A 17,914-nucleotide genomic window follows, 5' to 3' on the forward strand; every position below is an offset into this window, starting at 1 on the left:
TCTTTTTAATATATCACTAAGTATGCATAAGATATCTTGTGAGGACATTTGTCCATTTTTTTCTAGTCAGAATCTAAACTTTCTCTATACGGGGAATTCCTACAGGATGAGTCTTTTTGTCCAGTAGCCCAGCTTCTTCCATTGCACACTCAAAATGTCTTTAGTCCATTTTCTTCATCTCTCTTGTTTCTACACCATGAGCAAGTTACCCAAGATTCACCCATCAATTCTCTGTCTGCTCAGGAACTGAGCTGTGGAAATAATACACCCAGAAGTAAGTACCATAAAAAGTTCTTTCTGGGTAATAGCAGTGGCAACAGCCAGTGTAATGAGAGTCTATGGGCCGCAAGACAGCAGCATGCCCGTGCCAGCAGCTACAGGGAGTCAAGCTGCCTGGACAGACTTCCAGGAGGTTATGGCAGAAGCCCATCAATACAAGCAATAGCTTGACTTTTTGCAAATACCTGGGAGTTTCATAGACTAATACTTGCACATTGCTAGTAAAGACATGTGCATTTCCTAAGAATTTCTATCTTAAAAGATCTCTTGCCTCTCTCTTGAATAGACATAGACTTCATTCTCCCTTAGAACTTGGAAGTTTCTTGCTTCACTCTCTCAGGGCATCCAGTGCTGCTTTTTGATATGTCTAATTGTTTGATGTCCTTTTCAGGTATTGAAAACTTAATTTCTTCAGGGTTGAGAAACTCAGTGCTAGAGCATTTTTCTAACATGCACAAGGCCCCAGGTTCAATCCCCAGTACTTAAAAATCTGGAATTGGAGGCCATCCCTTATCCCCAGTGCTCTATACTCATAAGAATAGAGGGATCTCTATTCTCTGGAGTCAGTCCTTATGCACTGGAAGATGCCAGAATTAGTGTTCTGGGAAAATTTCTCCATATTTATTTCTTTCTCACCCCCAATTTCCTTCATTCTAAAGAGCTTATTGATTTGGTAATCATTTCCCAGATGTTTCCTTTCCCTGAATATATTATCTTGCATTTTTCTATCTTCTGTTTTTCTTCTCTTTTTTGAGAAATAGATCAGACTTCATTTTTTTTACTGATCGTTTAACTTTTTTGGCAATAGTTGTTGGTGTTTGGTTTCCAAAACAGAGTCTTTCTTTATAGACCAAGCTAGCCTTGAACTGGTAGTAACTCCATTTCTTCTGTTTCTCAGTGCTGGTATTAGAGGTGTGTGCTACCACATCTGGTGTGGTAATTGTGTTTTAATCACAAGAAACCTTTTATTTGTTCTTCTCTGAATGTCTCTTTGTACAGTTTTGAAATACTGTCTTCTAAATATGTTTTTTCTAATTTGACTGAGCTTATTATTTAGGAATGATTGAAACATTTTTCTTTTATTCACTATTCCTTGCAACCTTTTTGTGTGTGATTTGGTTTCTGGTAATTCACTTCCACTTTCTGCTTTTCTGTTTTCATGACTGTTTACACAAACAAGACTTTAGGTCCCTTGAGACTGTGAAAGTAAGCCTTCAGCTGCCTAGAATGCAACACAATTTAAATCATCAAGGCCTCCTCTTCTGCTGGTCTTCAGAAGTATATTGAATTAGAGTTAGCAGGTGATCAGGGCAAGGTGCTTCTTCAGACTTACTTTTCATAAGAAATCTACTGCTGAAAATGGGATTGAGTGCATTGTGAAGCTAGAATTCAGGCATGGAAACCCAAATAGACTCTCACTGGACCAGCTCCAGCCCTGTGGATGTATCACTCACATGGGACCTTTGATCTGCATCAGTCAACCAACAGCTATCAGAGCTGAAAGTTTAACATTGTCTAGGATACAGATTGCTTTGTCAATTGGGAAGAATATCTTTATTTTATTTCCAGAAAAGTAATACATCTAACATTGTTTCCACATAATTATACAGAACAAGCCATCCATACACCTTGTGACTCAGAAGTGAGCAGGTCTTCCCTGAGCTTTGTGAGGTCCAAGCTTTATAAATGTGAGGACAGTGCGAAGGCAACATCTGAACACCATCTTAGCATTGGTTCTGCCACCAGCATGTTTTTCTGAGGAAAAAAGAGACATGCTAGTAATACTAACAAAAAGAACTAATCTCTCTCTCTCTCTCTCTCTCTCTCTCTCTCTCTCTCTCTCTCCCTCCCTCCCTCCCTCCCTCCCTTCTTCCTTTCTTTTTTAAGGACTGAGAATCAAAACCAAGGCCATATATACAAAGCAATGACTCTACCATCGAGATGTATCATCACACACCACAAAACAAACATTAAGAATGCAAGAGTTGAAAATTTAAAAAATATTTTGTCAAAGGCTTTTTCAGCATCTAGTGAGATGATCATGTAGTTTTTCTTTTGCAGTTTGTTTATATGGTGGATTGCATTGATAGATTTTTGTGTGTTGAACCATCCCTGCATCCCTGGGATGAAGCCTGCTTGATCATGGTGGATGATTTCTCTGATGTGTTCTTGAATTCGATTTGCTAGTATTTTATTGAGTATCTTTTGCTCAATGTTCAAGAAGGATATTAGTCTGTAGTTCTCTTTCTTAGTTGTGTCTTTATGTGACTTAGGTACCAAGATAATTGTAGCCTCATAAACAGAGTTTGGCAATGGCCCTTCTGCTTCTATTGTGTGGAACAGCTTAATGCATACTGGTATTAGTTCTTCTTTGAATTTCTGGTAGAATTCTACACAGAAACCATCTGGTCCTGAACTTTTTTTGGTTGGGAGACTTTTGATGACTGCTTCTATTTCATTAGGGGTTATAGGTCTATTTAAATTGCTTATCTGTTCTTGATTTAATTTTGGTAAGTGATATCTATCCAGGAAATTGTCCATTTCCTTTAAATTTTTTAATTTTGTAGAGTAAGGTTTTCAAAGTATGACCTGATGATTCTCTGGATTTCCTCAGTGTCCATTGTTATGTCCCCCTTTTCATTTCTGATTTTGCTAATTAGCATGTTCTCTCTACCTTTTAGTTAGTTTGGATAAATATTTGTCTATTTTATTGATTTTCTCAAAGAACCAACTCTTTGTTTCATTGATTCGTTCTATTGTTTTCACACAATGGAGTACTACTCAGCAGAAATTTGCAGGCAAATGAATGGCACTAGAAGAAACCATCCTGAGTGAAGTAACCCAGTCACAAAAAGACAAACATGGTATGTACTCATTCATATATGGATTTTATACATGGAGCAGGGGATTACAAGCCTACAATCCATACTACCAGAGAGTCTGGGAAACAGGGTGGACCCTAGGAGAGATATTCATAGTACCCCAGAGAAGGGGAACCAGACAGGATCCCCTGAGGGGATTGGAAGCATGTGGGGAGGGGAGAGGGAGCTGGGAGAAAGAGATGGGGAGAAGAAGAGTGGAAAGGAGGACATGGGGGAGCAGGAAGTTTGAGTTGGGGGAAGAATAGAGAAGAGCAGATACCATAGAGATACCATAATAGAGGGAGCCATTATGGGTTTGAGGAGAGATCTGGCACTAGTGAGATTTCCAGAGTTCTACAAGCATGACACCAACTGGCAATCTAAGCAATAGTGAAGAGGCTACCTTAAATGACCTTCCCCGATAATGAGGTTGATAACTAGCTTATATGCCATCCTAGAGCTATCATACAGTGGCTGATGGAAACAGGGGAAGACACCCACAGCTAAACACTGAACTGAACTCCTGGAAACCAGTTGTAGAGAGAGAGGAGTAATGAGCAAAGGGGTCAAGACTGGATGAAAACCACAGAAACAGATGACTTGAACAAGGGGGGAGCTCATGGACCCCAGACCGATGGCTGAGAGGCCAGCATGGGACTGTTCCAGACCCCCTGAATGTGGGTGTCAGTGAGGAGGCCTCGGCAATCTATGGGGCCTCAGGTAGTAGATCACTACTTATCCCTGGCTTATGAATGGATTTAGGGAGCCTATTCCACATGGAGAGATGCTCTCTCAGCCTGGACACATGGGGGGGGGGAGGGCCTAGGTGCTGCCCTGGATGATATGACAGACTTTGGAGATCCCCCATTGGTGGCCTCACCCTCCTTGGGGAGGGGAGGGGAGGATGTGGTAGGGAGTTGTTGAGGTTGGTGGGGAGTTGGTGGGGAGGAGGGGAGGGAGAGGGAGCTAGGAATGACATGTGAAGCAAACTTGTTTCTAATTTAAATTAAAAAAAGAAAATTCTAAAAATAATAAAAAAGAGAAGAAGGTGTTGAAATCCCCCCCACCCCTTCCCTAACAGTGAAATATAAGCTGTATAAAAGGTATTTCCAGTTGACTCATGGCTTGATGCAAAGCCTCTAGTCTGAGAATATAACACTTTCCCAGTTTGGAGCACAGGAACACCTCTCTGGAACAGACACAAGGCTGGTTTTAGGTAGTGGAAGAACATACCAGCAGGAATCCAAGCCCAGAGTAGAGCCATGAGTTTGTCTTCTATTGTTTGAGTTGGGGACGTGGGTTCTTATTGTCCACCAAAAACAGAGTATCACAACAGAGAACACTTGTCGCTCAAGAGTGCTCAAGACAGCTGATTTTTGTTCTTCAAAATTGAATACAGAAATTTCAAAGTGTAAGTTGGAAAATGGGATCTTGAAAGAGCATATGATTGCTCATTTGTTCTCCTTGGTGGATAGACTCACTGGCCTACTTTAGTAAGCCATCACAACCCTTCATAATACTCCTTAATTAGGATTTGGAAGAAAGTGGATAATCCATGGAATCAACTCATTTGGGAACAAAGACTAACTTGCAATGGAAACACATTTTAAGTATCTAGTAGAAAGTCTACCCAACTTTGCCTTGTAAAGGCTGCTTTTCCAGCACCCATCTTACATATGAGAGCTAGTTATGTAATCAGTGTGCTCTAGAAGGACCAGAGAACCTCAGGTCACTGCTGGATGGGAGAGGCAAAAGACTTCATGGGTTACCTGGCTATATTTTATTGCCATGCTTGAAACTTGCTTGTACCACGACCAGGAGCTGTTGACCTTCTACAAGTGAGCCAATTTCCTCAAAGGTCAGTCCTGACAGAAAGAACTGTAATTGCTATGTTTGAAATTGCTGAGCCCCAGAGCTACCTCAACCCAGGAGCATGTGCTTGTTGTTTTCTCTTGATGTTCTTTTAGCAAGACTACCAATCCTACTTAGAGACTTTATATCACCAAGTAAGGTGTAAAAGTAGAACGAATATAGCAGCTACCTCTCCTTAAGGGCAGGGATTGGGTTCCTGACCATCAACACCATCTACATTATTTAGTTGTCCAGCTCAGCTCACAAAGTTTATAAAATCCTTGATCTTTCTCCTTCTTCCTCCCCCCCCATAGCCAATCTGATAGTAAGTAGTTATTACCCTAGATTGCTTCCTGTTGCTTTGACAAAACAGTAACCAAAATCAACTTGAGGAGGAAAGGGTCTTATAGCTCATAAACCATCGTGAAGGGAAGGCAGTGTAGGAAATCATGTGTTTCTCTTAGTGCAAAGATGGGATTGTGCCGCCACTGTGCTGCCAATCAGCATGAGAGCATGGTATTTATGCACATGTGGGCCTGTCCCCTTTCACTGCTACCTTCACACTCAATCAGGTACCAGTTAGAATGAATATGGGTATATGTACTGGAATTTTCTAGATTAGACTAAGGCTGAAGGCGTGAAGTATAAGTGAATGTCATAACTTGCAGTTAGCTTCTTATGTGTGTAATACTGCATAGAATTCTCCATTACTGGGCAATAAGAGAACATAACCAGGCATCCTCCACTACCTGACCCTACATGGAGCCAATACCCTTTAGACATAAGGTCAGCGGCCAAGAGGTTGAGATCTTTGAAATGGCATGGGAGAAACACTGGAATCTGCCTCTCATGGAAGCTGCATAGCCAGCTGTGGGTCCTGAAGAGTGCTGCAGAATCTAAAGTCACATCGTCTCCCTCCCCACATGTGGATACAGGTGTCTTCCTCCAAGGGCAACTTTCACACACCTGCCACTGAGTGACATCTGTCTGCAAATTGCTTGCTTCTAGGGAAGTGATCCATTAGCTTCCCCTACCAGCCTGTGAGGTATTGGTCTGGATCAGGTTCAATCCAAAGAACTTCTTTTTTTCCCTGAAGATTTCCTATTCTAGTCTTTTCCATCACTCGCATATGGCAAGGGACAATGAGATAATATATGAGCAATACTTTGAGCTCCTTTGGAAGGCAGAGCTCTCTAAGTGCATGATATTAATAACAGCAATATTTCTGTTACCACAAAGACAGGCCGAGTCCATCTTTCACATGTCCTTTTAAGTCATTTTCCCTGAGGCTGCCTTTTCTGGTAAAATGGTTCTGAATGAGGCAAACAAATCTCTACTTTAAAAATACTCACTGGGGAAAATGCTAGCTATGCCCACCTACCTGGAAGGGGAATATTCTTATATTTGTTTCTTGAAATGATGATGGCTGCAGTAGGCCGGGAACAGAAAAGCCACTGGCCCAAGGAACAGAGATGTTAGAGAGACAGCTGATGTACAAAGTAGAAATTCATAGACGCCACCCCCCTGTGGGCATAATCCCGGGTTCATTCCTAAAGTGCAGTGATCTAGTGACTAGGCCTTTCTTGAGGGTTGTAACACACAGTATCTATGTACCCAAAAGTGTCACTACATGAGAAATCCACCTGGCATTGCTCTTTGCAATGGAGGCAAACAACTATGATAGTGATGACAGTGTTTGCCACTTCTAAATACTTGCTAAACTCTTTCCTGTCTCCTTTTGTTTAACCCTATTGGCACAGTGTTTGGTGGTCACTGTCTTCAACACTACGAAATGTTTAGTGCCTTGCCCAGTGTTATAAGCAACCATTTAAAATTTGTCTTACAAGATAAACATGGTGTGTTAGGGTTATATTTCAAAAAGAAAGATGTGGGACCTGTTTCTTTGTTGACACTACCTTCATCCAGTCAGGGGTACTTGTCACAGGAAATTTTGTGTGTCAACTTGATTGGGCTATGGGATGCACAGTTATCTGGTTAAATATTATGTGGGGTGTGTCTGAAGATGTTACTGACATATTAAAGTTGAGTGAATAATTCATATGTTCCTCCCTGAGTGCACAGTCATCATACACACACACACACACACACACACACACACACACAGAGTAACAATTACTATTGATTCTAGAACCCTATTGTTATTTGTTTATTTGGTGTATGTAAGGTGTGTGTGTGTGAGAAAGAGAGAGAGACAGACAGAGACAGAGACAGAGACAGAGAGAGACAGAGAATTGGTACCTTTACATCTGGGCCTACAGCAGCTAATAAATAAAAGTATTCATCTTGGAGAATTAGAAGGATGCCTGGGTATAAAGAGGTGAGATCTGTGCTTCCTGGTTCGCCCCCAAGAAAACCGATTGAAAAATAAGGTGCACTTGGGTTGTGCTCCTGCTTCATGGCCCATCTTCCTTCATGAATAATATCAAAGAAGAGGGTGGGGCCTAGTCTTCTGTCACTCTGGGCAGTAAAAAGCACAAGCTTCAATGCACCTTAAACCTGGTTTTTCTGTCCACATCTACCACCTCCTTGCTACGTGGCCATGAGAAAGTCACAGTCTCTTCAGGCTTCAGTTGCTCACAGATTAGTGATAATCATTGCATAGTAGTTAGAAGTGTTGAATTGGCTACTACACTTTAGGGACCCAGTCAAGAATTTGGCAGTTGTATGACCCTAAATTATAAATTACCTTAGTCTTGTAAAAAACTAAGACTGTTGAAAACACCAAGGACTTAAGAATAAAACCTACCGAGATGAATGAACTATCAGAGTGACCATTCTGTACCCGGTGAAATCCGTAATGTTCCTCCTTGCAGTGGCCACACTTGTGCAAAAGCCTCTGCACAGCGAGATTGCTAATAAAATGAGAACAAAGGAAATCATGAGGAAACCATCCATTCAACAACCAAATAAAGCCATTGCAAAGCCACCCACTGCCCTGACCACAACAGCCTGGTGGGTCACAAGGCAGGCATCCAAGGGCCACCGGAGAGCAGCCTTATTATTAGACAGAAGCCAAAGAGATCCCATTCACAGAGTGCAGCCAGAGGGGGCTCAGATTGTCCACCCTTCCCTAACGAGTCCTAGCATCCTCAGAGGATTGACACAGCACGAGGCATAATTAAGCGGCTTCTAATTCATCCACTGCTGGGCCTTGTTCTAAGGAAACCAAGAGTGAACTTGGTATTATTTAGCCTTAATGAAGGAAAACAAGTCTAGGTGCTAAAAAGCCTTTGACTTTCTTGTGTGGCAGACCAGTGTTTGGCCATAGTCCTCACCAGCCACACACTCTTGCTTTCCTCACTGAAGAATGTCATTGTGAGGCAGACCGACTATGACAATTTAAATGTGTGCCCCAGGGCTAACGGAGCATTGTGCCAAAATCTGTATTGATCCTGGTAGATACAGACAGCCTGGACCTCAGCTGCAGGCCTGAGAAAAGGAGACTCTGCTGCCCAAACACAAACCAAATAAGACCTTTCATCTAGAGGATTCTGTCAAGTGTCTTCTTTATTTATTCTGCCCTTTGTCACATTCAATCAGAACTCTGACTATGAAAATCCATTTCCACTGGTCTTGGTCTATTTTCTTTTTCTTCCTAAAACATTTCCGAGCTTCATTCTAAAATACCAAACGTATAAGCAAAGAAAATTAACTATTTTCAGGTCGAGCTACAAACCAGATTCAAAGCAATTTGGCCATTCTGAGACAAATAGGAAGCGTAAATAGGAAAAAAAAGTTCTTCAGAGGCAGTTATGGCTGGCCCCTGAATGCCAATGGTCTTCCCTCCGTAAAGGTGAGGACATGATTTGGTTTTGCTGTCCACTTTTCCTCTCATGGTTAGAGGCACATGCTGAATGCCTAAAGAGGTGATAATGCTTCATCTTAGTAGAAGCAGGTTAGACGTAGATATAGATGCTAGTCTTGGCCAAGAAATATGAGGGAGGCCACTGAGAATCTTTAAGGAAAAGTTACTCTGGCATGGTGTCACATGCCTGTAATCCCAGCATTCAGGAGGGTAAGGCAGAAGGATTATGAGTTTGAGGTTAGTCTTGAACACACTGGCTGTATAACAAAACTTTTGTCTTGACAGAAGGGAAGGGAGTCTAAAAAGAGTGAACAAGTCCTGGAATCACCCTACTTTATAATATTTTGTACTGTAAGATATAATTTTCCCTTATTCGTGTAAACTCGTTGAGTTGGAAGTTCTTTATTTGTCGTTGAAAACATTTAAAGTGATAGATGATAACTGTTCAAATCATTTTGCAGTCTTCTCTATGAAAAATGCTGTCAAAATCAATTTAACACCATCACAGGAAGATTTGTGCAGCAGGTGTGCACTGCTTCTCCCCAGCTTCTGTCTCCAACAAGGGAACCAGTGCCTCTAACTTGAGTGTGCAGAGGAGTCACCTGGCGTCCTGTATAAAAGGACTGCATAAACATGAGGTATACCCGAGGCTGCCACTCTCGGTACTGGTGCTATTACTCCTTCAACCTCTCTTTGACTGTTAGGCTCTGCACGTACTTCCCCGGGTGAACCAGCCACAGTACATTCTTGGACTACATGCTGATTCAGAAACTGAAGGTCATTCATGATGATCGACTAAAATGATAGACACTTGAAGCCACTCAGAAAGATTTTCACCCTCAAAAAGAGCTACTAGGAGATTTTCTTTGGAAAATAGTTTCCAGATTTGAAGGTTGGGACCATGACAGCCATTTCTGGTCAAATGAAGAGAGCCACATGAGGATAAAGCCAACTGAGGAGCAGGGCTGTAGGAACAGGGAGAAATGAAGCCTCTAGGCTGGTCTCTAGACCAAAGCAGAGAGTCTCCTCCATCTCACAGACATGAGCCTGTTTGCAAGGTTTCCCTCCACTAGAGACATTCTGAGTGACTTTCCTGTCATTTGCATTAAAATAGGCTTATGTGATGCTGTTCACATAGGGGTTTCAAAAGTTTAGCAGAGTGAATAAAGATCAGAAGAGATATTAGAGATGAGCTCGACATGGTGTACCAGAATACTTTCATTTCATAGAAAATGAAAGTCATTTTACCCTTTTTCAAAACAATGCGGATCAGATGAGGGTTGGGGGAAAGCAATATCAGCAAGAAGTTTCCACAAAGGAGTGGCCACCCTCGCCAGTTTTCCTGCAGTGCTGTGGTCAGGACAGTCTTTTATGTCACACTGCCCAGACATGTTTGTACAGCCACATTGCTCTAGGTCCACCAGCTTGCAGATATAAGGTTAATGGCTGGAAAGCCAACAACATTCTGTCTTGACCTTACCATGCTGTCACAGTTGAAGTGCTTCAAATCCTCAGATGGTTCCTAAGTCCATATTCTGTATGGACTCTTCGTAATAATCCTAGTTCCCTTCTGAAGTCGTCTTTTTCCTCTTCCAGATTGCTTTAATAACTAAGGTAGAATGTACTAAGCCAAGTGAGCACATGAATATATATAGTTCTAGCAGTGTCTCACAAGTGCTGACTCCAAGTTCACAAGCATTGGCCATATGTTTATGTGGTGGCCCTCAATGAGTCCTGTCCATGGTCCTGGGGTTCCAGGAGTGCCACTTCTCTGGCTTTGCTCCAAGTTGCTCTAATTCCCTACTGTCATCTGGACTGCAGATGTGGCATACCAGGGTATTTCACTTGGCACAGCTTCCTTGACATTTAAACCAATCCTGCATCTAGGCCTCCTGGTAGGGTCAAATGAAGGACTCAGACATAGGGAGACTGTTACAGATGACTTTGGTTGGCCTAAAGAGAATCACTGGTGTCCTTGTAAAAGGGAAACATAGAGAGAGCAGCTTGACTACAAAAAGAGAAGGTAATGTAGTAACACAGGACTCAGACATTGTTATGGAAGCCAGAGTACCAGCAGTTCCAAAGCCAGACCAAAACAAAAAACAAAAAACAAACAAACAAAAAAACCATGTAGATATTCCACTGAAGAATCAGCCTTGCCAAATCTTGATTTTACCTTAAGAATTGCTTCAGACTTTGAAAATTTAAGATAAATTTCTATCACGTTGGGCTCCTGAATTTGTAGTAATTATCTACAGTGGCAATAAGAAACATACAAACTAGGACTTAACAGTGGTGTTTGGAATCTTCCATCCCTTCCAAAATCCTTCCACCAAATCTGGTTCCTTCTCTTAGTTAAGAAAGTTCTGACATGGATACCCCACCAGTCTTGAGATGTGGTCATCTAAGTAGAGGTTATGAATGGCTCTTGGATGACAGCATTTTGAAATTCTGCTGCTGTTAACTTTCTGGCGATTTTTCACCTTCAATTTAAACGCTGCTGTTTGCCTAGAGAAAGAGGTGGAAACATGGGCTTCTGGAATTCCTTCTAACCCAATGCTGCTGTGGTTTGATCTTCTGAGAAGTATTCAAAACACTGAACACTGTTCTTCCCAAGGGTTATACAGTGCAGAGTGGCCTCAAAGAAAAAGGCACCCTGGTGCTATAAAGAAGAACTCCAGTCAATTTGACAGATGTTATATTAAAAAAGTCTAATAAGTGTGTGTTCTCTCTCTCTCTCCTAGGAACTTACCATAATCAGGTCAAGCCAGATGTGCATAAAGATGCATTTTTCAAAGAAGTTAATTGCACTTCAGTTTGTAGCTGCAAAAATGGACAAAAATTTAACAAGAGATCCAGTAACTATAACAAGATACCTTTTTTATAATTGAATGATGTCATAAAAATTAATGACACAGGAAATACATGAACTTATGAAGAGAAAGAACTGTATTATAAAACAATGCTTGTGTAGTTTCCTACACATACACACACACATATATATATATAAATGTATTATTGGAATGGCATATTGCAATGTTTAAAAAAATGGTTTTTTTCCAAATTAGTGGTTCCTTGTAGTTTTTTTAACCCATGCCTAGTGCCTATATATTAAAATCTGTCCACACTGAGCATCCCACTTGTATGATCCAAATGGAAAATGTGCATTTCACATGAAAAACTGCATCTTTGGTTCAAGAATCAGACTCCTGATTTCCATCCAGAGCTCCATAAATGCATGACCATGGGGAAGACATCTCATTTCCTGGAATCCAATGTCATCATTAAAATAATGGTAGGGATGCATGTAATTGACTTAGGGAAGTGGTAGAGTGGACAGATGTATGAGAGCCCACCCCTGATTTGACTAGATCATTTGTGCTTTTTATCTAAGTACTACGCATTGGTTTTAGCTTATGGAGAAAAGACAAGATGCATTTTTCAAATGTTAAAAATTATTGACTTAGAGCCTAAATATTTTCCATTGTGGTAATCTTTGACCTGTTTTCCGTGATTTTCAGATCTACTCTCATATCTTTCACAAACTATTCAAATCATACCCTGCTTAAATTGGTGCCATCTCTAAGTGAACACAAGAAAGGGTAGGCATCCTGGAAAGAGGATGATAAAGTTCCTCAGGCAGATTCGGGTGCATAGATGCAGCATGATGCAGACTTTTAAAGCCTGGATTTGGGCACCCATCCCACCATTTTGTAGCATCTGTTTGGTTCACTCTTCCATTAGTTTGTATGTTCTGCAGGTAGACTAGATCCATCATCCTGAGTTTTTCTCATCCTTTTGTTGACAACCAAAATTAACAGACATACAAAGAAAGGAAAGTTCCCTCCAGAAGACTTAAGTCCTACTCAACAAGTCAGTATCAGAGTCTTACTCTTAGTAAGCCTGATCACACTCACCCACTCAAGCCTATTCAAAGCCTTCTATTGACTGAAAATTTATGTCCTTCTAAAATTCACATGATGAAACCTAATTGCCAATAGCGTAGGGAGGTAAGGCCTTTAAGAAATAATTGGGTTGTGAGGGAAGAGCCATTGCCAATAGGACTGTCACCCTTATGAAGAGGCTTTAAGAAAAGTCCTTTGCTCTTTCACCATCTGCAAACACAGCAAGAAGATGCCATCTAGGAAAGCAGAGAGCTGGGGCTGGAGAGTTGGCTCAGCTGGTATGAGCACTGGCTGCTTTTCCAGAAGACATAGGCTTGATTCCCAGCACCCACATGGTAGTTTACAACTGACTGAAACTCCAGTTCCAGGAAATCTGAGGCCCTTTCCTGTCCTCCACAGGCACTGCATACATGTGATGCATATACATACATACATACATACATACATACATACATACATACATACCAACTTTGAAGTACTGTCACAGGCATATGTCACCATATCTGTGTCAGAATCACCAAGTTTTAAGCATAAGTGATGATATGTTTGGATTTTACTAGGGCAATCTTCTGAGTGAGTTAGGAATAGCACCCCCACCTAAGGAGTAAAGTCTGTCTGTGTCCTTGAACTAGTCAGGACACCAAGTTAAGAAGAGGGCATTGGTACAGCAAAGCAAAACTCTGTGCTGTCTTTTCCTGACCTCTTGTGAATTAATTCTCAATCCAAACCTAGGACCACTTGTTGTTATCTGATTAGTGGTTTCCCCTGATATGGCTTCTCTGCTGGAGGGACTTGCTGCATGCACTCTGTGGCAGCAATCGGAACCTATCTCACTCAAGTTCCACGGGACACCTGTGTGATTGTTCCCTGCTCCCGCTGAGCACAACCTGCTTGTCTAGACCTCCTTCCCACCTGCCCAAGTTGTTTGAGCACCCCAGTGTGTGCTTGCCCAGGGTCTTGGCCTCCCAATCTGTTCTGTCTGAAACCAGGCGAGTCCTTGTTCTGGCTCCATGTCAAACCTCTCCTAGTTAAAATTGTAATAACATTGCCAACAACCAAGAGTCAACTCAATAGCCATCCACAATCTGTAGTCTCAGATACATCCCAAACTGGCTCCCTGGGGAAAGAAAAGGGAGGAAGCTTGGACACTAAATCCTTTGCTTATGACTTGAAGTCTCCTCTGGCACCTCTGGCCTATAAGCTCCTCTGCTTCTGCCTGACAAACAAAGGCACCATCTGCTGACTCATGGAGAGCCAGCGGCAGGAAGTCATCCTCTTGGCTGAGAGTCATAGCACTGTGGAATTTTGGGAAGCATTCTCCTCTCATCTGTACTTGGAGCTAATACTGTTGGAACAGTTGGTTCTTATGCTGGAAAGTTACGGCTGTGCCTGTTCTGCCATGGCCTGTCACAAACTCACCTGCTAGGCAAAGAATGATGCAAAGCCGGCCACCATTTACATGAACTTATCCTTCTATCTAGACAGAGTCAAAGCCAGGTGGATTCCAGTAGTCTGTCTCAGCCTCCTTTCCCCCAATCTTCCCATTTTCCCCTCCTTCCTCACCTGGAGATCACTGGCTTCATGTTCACAGACAATTACGCCATCAATCCATGATGGCCATTTTCCTGGAGTCATCCCAGTAGGATGTATGACTGCAGGTTCTTTTGTTCTGTGATGACTGTGACAGGCCAGCAAGTGGTAAGCAATCTCAGATCACTTTGTCAGTCTCCATGGCACCATGAACCATCTCCTGCTGGCACCTCGGCCTCCATCTGCTTTCATTTTCCTCTGGTATTGTCAATCACATGCCTCCATTTTATCAAACCCACGTGGCTCAACTGGCCAAGGAGACCCAACCTATTGTAAAGAACTCTTAAAGTTCTAGGAGGGAAAGAAGCTGTTTTTGTGTTACATGACAGGAGCCACATGAGCCCATGTTGAAGTTACATAGACAAAATGCAATTCTCAATATGGGTCAATATAAAAAGGCATATAGGAGACTTTGGGAAGTGCCTGAAGTTTGGTCTCCTAGAAATTTTAAGGAGAGGGTTTTAAAAGAGGGGCAGTAGTAGCAGTGTGATGGGGTGATTATGAAATAAAGGAAATCAAGAAATTAAAGTTTAGTAAACACATGATCTCAGGTGATATTGCTTTAGCCTGATCCCACAGAGAACCCCACAGCAGAAATGTAATTCAAGTTGATCAGTTAGTAGCTTGAACAGCTCCTGGAATAAAGAGATATGTAACTTTCCAGGCAGATGAGAATTTCATGGACTGTCCACACTCAGCACTGCCACTACGTAAGACATGAAGTGCTGTCTGTGAACAGTGACTCTGGGAAGGACATCAAGATATCTACTTCAGAGGGAGCCAGAAGGTTCCTGGCAGATAGCAGTGCTAAGAGCATGAACTGTGGTTCACATTACTACTGTTCCTCTCTCAGTGGTTGTATTTTTCCAGAACAGTACTTATTACAACTTTGGTTGGTGTGGTTGTGAATGAAAATGGCCCCCATAGGCTCTTATAGTTGAATACTGGCCCCCAGCTAGTGGAACTGTTTGGGAAGGATTAGGAGGTTTGGCCTTGTTGGAAGAGGTGTGTCACTGATGGTGGACTTCGAGGTTTCAAAAAAAAAAGCCTTGTACCATTTTGAGTAAGCTCTCTGTCTGCCTTGCCTTTGTGTCTCAGGGTGCAAGCTCTCATTTACTGCACTCATACCATAGCCGCTGCCATGTTTTCTACTATGATGGTCAAGGATTCTAATCTTCTGAAAGTATAAGCCCCAAATTCAATGCTTTCTTTCACAAACTGTCTTGGTCATGGTATCTTAGCGTAGCAATAGAAGTAACTATGACAATGGGTCACATTTCTTCTCTTGTCAAGTAGGTTTACTGGCAATGCTTACCTAATGAGAAACGAACATTAAGTATGTAGACAGAGGCTACAGCAGGCATAGGGAAGGCAGCCTGAAGCCAGTTCCCAGGACATTGGATGAACTTACAATGACCTCAGAGCAAGTCCCTGTCCCCATGTGCATGGAAAAAAATAAACAAGAAGTCTCATGCATTACTGGGTCTTGATATTACCAGGAACAAGTGTCCCTGGAGAGACACTTTCCAGAGAGGCTTAGTAGGGGAGGGGGAGGGGTGTAATGAGAGCAGGATTGCTCCTTGGACATTCCCTGGAGTGGTTTCTGAGGGTTCCTTTTTAAAGGCAAACATAGTAAACTAAGGAGCGGCCTGCTGTACCAAGGCTCTGAAAGCATGTAGATGGAATTTCTGGGACTGACGATGTAGCAATCAGCTGTTGTTCCTTTTTTCAAGCGGTAGCCCCAAGGGGGTTGGAAGCAATCTCTTCTTAAAACCATGAATAGGCAAAGAGCAGCTGAAAGCAACTCTCCTGCTGTCCCCAAAGGTACAGATGACCAGGCAAGTGTCACAGTAGAATGCACAAAGGGACACAACTGGCATTTAAGCTAAGGATGCTTTCCAGCGCAGATCCGGTGCCCTTTGACCCCGCACTATATTCCAATAGGTCAGAGCAGACCTGCTTGACTTCCCTAATGCGCATTATCCTCCCTGGTCAATAAAATTCCCTTCTGCCTCTGGCTGACAATAGATGTGAAGGTCGGCTCATCCCCTCCAGCTGCAGCAGCATCTGAGCTGTCAGTGGGAATTTAAATTAAGGATATAGGTAATCATGTCACTGCTTTTAGGCAAAAGAGGAAGGATTTTATTGCTTTGGCTGTAATCACTTTCTCCTAAAAAAAAAAAAAGTAAAAAGATCTCTAGTCCCCCTGGGGGAACAATATTTTAAAGTGCCCAAGGGGGGCTAAAAACACATGGCAGCCTTAAGTGGTAAATTTCCTGAGAAGAGATTCAAGCCATTATGCATTTCTGATTGCAAGCCACCTCTTCCTCAGCTTTCACTGTCACATGGCACATATTCCAGGGACAGGAGGAAATCCTGATTGCAGTGAAAAGAATTTTGACCAGAAGAAAATTCACTAGAAACAGAAGGGACGAGTGTTGGTGGCTGAGGAACTGGGAGGGAGGAGAAGCCACAGTGAGACCTGAGGGAGTGGTCCCTGGCTGACTCTCAACTAGCCAGAGGTGGGACTCTGGTGGGTCCGTTAAACTCTGGGACTAGGTGTGCATATCAACAAAGTGATCTAAGATCAAAGTTCTCCAAGGTCCTTGCTGCTGCCAGTGTCCTCTGAGCTCAAACATAATCCAGGCTCATAGCTGTATGGGGTAGAGAAGACAGTTTCAGAGAGAGCAAATGGGAGACATGGTTTGCCCTCAGCAGCCACCATCTTCTAAGGCTGAACTGGATTGAAGAGTCACAGAACATCCTGTCTAACCTGCTTATTTTGAAGACAGAAAAAACTCTAGTGAGTTTTCTACTTGGCTTTTAAAATAAAACAAAATGTCCTTCTAGGTCCCATTTTATTTCCTCCCTCTCTTCCTACCTCTATTTTCTTGACCTCTGTTGTCAAAGAGAGACCTTCAAATTCAGCACAGGTATTTCAAGATGACAGGGAGAAATAGTGCTCACAGTCTATGTCATACCGTACTGACAATGCCTGATAGTCTCTGTTCTGGGAAGCTGAGCACGATTGGACCTGGTTACTACTTGGGTAGAAGAAATGGCTCTCAGAGTAGCTATCATGCTTTTTAAATGCAGCCAGAATATTCACATTGTTTACTTTTTAACAGGGAATTTCCAGGATAATTAAAGATCTAATTGCAAAATTCAAAACAAAGCAACAAATGCAAATACAGAGAAATGTGAGTTAATCCTCATTGTGCGAATTTCAGAACATGGCAGCTAAGGCAGAATTGTAAACAAATAGATCGATTAATTGTAGTAACATAAAAATCCAGCAAACATCACATCCAGTCCACCTAAGATTTATGGTGCAAATGTACCACTTGGGTAGTGGACTAGCCTGCTTAGTATACAGTTTCCTTACAATTTCATCAGAATTATGGGCATACTTTAAGAGATATAAAATATTTGAATGGATAAGACACAGAAGAAATAAAAACATACCACCTCAATAATTACCAACTAGATATTAATTTAAGAGGCTGTCAGATGTGTTTTGCTCATGTGGGTGACAAGATTTGTGTTTTATAGTGACAACAGCAGTACGGGTACATGTGTTTAAATACTTCTGGGGAAGACAT

The 17,914-nt window shown here is 42.1% G+C and overlaps 1 long non-coding RNA gene across 1 annotated transcript; it reads right to left on the reverse strand.

Moving 5' to 3' along the window:
* Positions 1-1,817: 1,817 nt before the first annotated feature.
* LOC110340641 lies at positions 1,818-11,653 on the reverse strand. The gene is made up of 3 exons (XR_002382443.2): positions 11,570-11,653; positions 7,759-7,864; positions 1,818-2,034 (listed from the first exon to the last, which is right to left on the reverse strand). It is a non-coding gene; the product is annotated as an uncharacterized LOC110340641 (long non-coding RNA).
* Between the last annotated feature and the right edge of the window lie 6,261 nt (positions 11,654-17,914).

The sequence above is a fragment of the Mesocricetus auratus genome, unplaced genomic scaffold (genome assembly GCF_017639785.1).
Source record: "Mesocricetus auratus isolate SY011 unplaced genomic scaffold, BCM_Maur_2.0 Super-Scaffold_100004, whole genome shotgun sequence".
In the NCBI taxonomy this organism is placed as follows: domain Eukaryota; kingdom Metazoa; phylum Chordata; class Mammalia; order Rodentia; family Cricetidae; genus Mesocricetus; species Mesocricetus auratus.